General features: G+C 34.0%; 1 pseudogene; it reads right to left on the reverse strand.

Moving 5' to 3' along the window:
• Positions 1-3000: 3000 nt before the first annotated feature.
• Positions 3001-3595, reverse strand: LOC132010529 (large ribosomal subunit protein uL5-like; annotated as a pseudogene).
• Positions 3596-4261: the final 666 nt, after the last annotated feature.

Consider the following 4261-nt stretch of genomic DNA (forward strand, 5'->3'; position numbering starts at 1 on the left):
ATGAGGAGCCTGCTTCCTCCTTTCTCCTCTCTCTCTGCCTGCCTCTCTGCCTACTTGTGATCTCTGTCTGTCAAATAAATAAATAAAAAAAAAATCTTAAAAAAAATAAAAAAAAATAAAAAAAAAAGAAAAAAAAAGTCTTATGATGAAAACTCTTAGGATTTGTTCTACTAGCTACTTTCTTATATATCATACAGCAGTATTAGGTATAGTCATCATGTTGTACATTACCTAGGACTTATTTGTCTAATACCTGGACGTTTTTATCTTTTGACTACCTTCCTCCAGTTCTCCCTTCCTGTACCCTCTGCCTCTGGGACTCCAAATCTGTTCTATTTGCTATGAATTTGTTTTTCTTTGGTTGGTTGGTTTGATTTTGTTGTTAGATTCCACATATAAGTGAGATCATATAGTTTTGTCTTTCTCTGTCTGACTTACTTTATTTAGTATAATACCTTTAGGGTCCATCAATATTGTCCCAAATGGCAGTATTTCCACTTTTTATTGCTGAATAATATTCCCTTGCATATATATGTATGTACCACAACTCCTTTACCCATTCATCCATCAAGGGATACTTGGTTTTCCAAACTGTGTCTTGGCTATGGTAAATAATGCTGCAATAAACTTGGAGGTGCAGATACATTTTCAAGTTAGTGTTTTTACTCTTTTTTTGGATATATTCCAAGAAGTAGAATCGCTAGATCATATGGTAGTTCTAACTCTTTGAGGATCCTTCACACTGTTTTCTATAGTTTCATCCTTTTACATGCGAATATCCAATTATCCCATCAACATTTTTTTGAAGAAACCGTCTTTTCTCCCTTGAGTATTCTTTGCTCCCTTGTAAGATATTGACTATATATGCATGTTTATTTCTGGAGTCTTGATTCTAGCCCATTGGTCTTGTGAAAATAAATAAAGGAAACCTAATCATACTGGAGCTGGGAAATCCTGAAGGGAGAGCTTGCACATATTGCAGCTTGCTGTAAAAAGCATATCTTGAATTCCCCAATTGGAAGCTTACTTTACATGCCTCAGCAAGAGGAAAGAATTTCTCACAGAGCAGTCATCCAGAGATCCAGCAGGGATCAAGTTCATGATTTACAAGTACTGTGTGATATTCAAATTTCAGAATGCTGCATATTTTATTTTTCCATTGCCTTATTGGTGGTCATCTAGTTTATTGAAATTTTCATTATTAGAAAGAAATCCTCACTGATTAATCTTGAATACATATCCTTATACATATACTCTAGAGTGCTTTCAGTATATCTGCTTGAAAGTAGTGTTCATTTTTATTATGTAGTGGTCTTGGCTCTCCAACGTGATGGGGCTAACAAATAATTCTTCTATTGGGTGTGAGAGATAATGATTCTTTATATATTTATCATCAGTTTTTAACACTTTAAGAAAGTTTTATAAAGTTTAAATTTAAGAAAATTTTATAAATTGACTGATACTTGTTTTCGTTTGTCTTTTCCAGATTACCAAAGAAGTAGAATAAATTCTGATATATTAGTAAGCGACAACATTTCTTCATACATATATAAGTATATATATATATATATATATATATATATATATATATACTTTTTGCTGACTTATAAAAGTTATTTATATATACCCGGTAGTAAATATTTGTTTGTTGTCTTTGTTGCAAATAACTTTTCATGGCTAGGATTATCTTTCAAATTACGTCTGTTTTTTTTTTCTATCTTATAAAAGATAATTTAATGTAAATATTTATTTTCATGGGTTGCAGTCAAAGTTGGGAATTGAGATCATTGACCTCCACACAACTTGATCATCAAGATTAAGAACTCAGATCATCTCTGTCAGCATGACAACTATTTATTTCAGCAAATTCTTGCCCAGAAAGCTAAGGCTATAAATGAATAAATCACTTTATTGTCAGCAAACCAATTTGTGTAACTGGACAAACGCTTATTAGAAGAATAGAAAGCTAAGCTAAGCAAACAAGTCACTTATGAAACAATAATTTACTTATCAAAATTTGCTTCACTATCCTCACTTCATAGTGTCCATCAATTTTACACTATTATATCACTGACTTGACCTGATCTAACCAGTTTCTCACCTTGAAACTTCAAACCACTCAAGAGCAGACTCAAGGATGTGTTATTATCTTTCATGATCAACCAATTTCTTCTAAGAACTATTAAGACTGTCAAAATGGTGTCCTCTCATAATACAATAAATTTAATAAACTTAATTTGCTTGAGTATTCAATTATGTTTTGTGATTTTCTGGGGAAACTAAAAAATTAACAATCCTGGAAGTCACACTGAGATCCCAACAAGACACCCTTACTTTTATACTTCAAAATTCCCAACATGGAAGCTATAATCCTTTATAACACCCAAACGGTGTTAGTGGGATAAGATAAGACAGTGAGGTTAAGGGAAATAAGTGCTCTGTGTTGGGTTCCCAATTCCTTTTAGCAAGCTTGCAAATATTTTTCTAGGAATGAGCAGCACTTTTAGGAATCCTTGATGACTGATCAGATGTAAAAACTCTTGCTATGAGCAAAAAACAGCCTAATTAGTAATAACATGACTACCTGTTCTTGCCACATTTGGGGATGAGTCATTAAGGGAATGTCATAGATAAAACGATGTACCTAGGACCAATATGACCATCTTTCAAGCTGGATGTAAACACATGAATTTAGATTTCAACAGAGCATTGTTTTTTACAGACAAATTTTCCCTTGTGAAAAATTTCTCCAATCTCATCTTGTTTTGTCCCTAACAGTCTGGTCGGGAAGGGACTTCCTCTCTAAAAATCCTGTCTGCCAGGAATTGAAAAATCGTCAGGTCTGTAACAGAGGAAGCAAGCCATATTCAGTTAAAGGTCTGAGAATTAAGATATACCAGCAATATAGTCAATGAACAATTTCTAGACCCTCATAGGTCTATCTTCAAAATTGTGTATTCTCTGTGTCAGAATGGTACGTGTTTTTTTTTTTTTTTTCTTTTAACATTTCACTGAAAACTTTTTATTGGCCTTTTGGGTACAAATGGTAATATATTTTCCAGAAAACATGATCCTGTCATGCTTCTGCAGGAACCAGTGCATGGCCTCCTCCCTGCTGATTCTGTTTCTGTGTTTGGACACAAAGCAGCCTGTCTAGTGCTTTTTGTCTGTGCTGATGAAATCTGACCTACTCAGAATCACACAGAAATCGAGGCTGAAGATATCAATGTTTGGGTCATATTTGATCTGCAGATTGATGTGTTCCTGATCTTCAAATGAAAGGTTCTTTTATTGTAGAAGTTGATTCTGTTAATTCAAATATAGGCATCTTTAGACCTTTCTCCAGGATTTCCTCTGCCTTGACCCCATGGAATGTGCAGTGAAAAAGAAACTTTTCATTTTTGTTGATGCCAAAGGATCTGATGCTGTATCTGGCTTTGGAGAACACAGGGGTCTGACCTGAGAACTGTCCCAGCACCTTGGGTGCCAGAGTCAGTCTGTCTCCACTCTCTCTCACCCCACAGATGGCTGAGGCAGAGCTTGTGGCTGGGAAGTTCCCATACGGAGTCTCCTTTCCACCTTGATCTTGTGCCATGATGGAGAACAAGAAGAGATTACTGCTTGTTAAGCGTACTCAAACTGTGGCTCTAGTTTTTGCACTTAGCTTTAAAAATGGCATCATATCAACAAAGATAATTGAGAATTAAATGCCTCTTTGGAAATCTTTCAATATGAATGAATTTTTCTTTTGAGAACTAATTATAAGGAAGAAGGGGTATAAAATCCCAAACATCTAATGATCTGTATTTTTATGTGAAAATTCTTAAAAAATGTCAGATTCCAGATTGTTTCAATGAAATGTATGTTATGAAATTATAAATATACAAAGTTCTATATATCCTACACTATCCAAGTCACAACTTGAACACAATGGCCTTTATTAGTGGCTAACATTTCATAATCCTCTTAATAACCTATTTTCTTTTCATTTTCTCAGACCGGAAACTTCCACAGCTTAATTACTTAAAATTAATCTCTCTTTGAAACAGGGAAGATCCTTACGGTTGATTTTAAGCCCTGGCCTCATTCTCTGCTGAGAGCTATTATCTGAGAATTTTTAAAATTTAGAAAATACATAATTCAACACTTCTAAATATATAACAATTGGTTCATATCCTAATAGCAATCTCAGTTTTTTTTTTTTAAAGGTGTACAAAGATAAGGTGGGAATATTCAGAGGGTGATTTATAAGACAAAAAAT

This window comes from Mustela nigripes, chromosome 2, assembly GCF_022355385.1.
Source record: "Mustela nigripes isolate SB6536 chromosome 2, MUSNIG.SB6536, whole genome shotgun sequence".
Classification (NCBI taxonomy): domain Eukaryota; kingdom Metazoa; phylum Chordata; class Mammalia; order Carnivora; family Mustelidae; genus Mustela; species Mustela nigripes.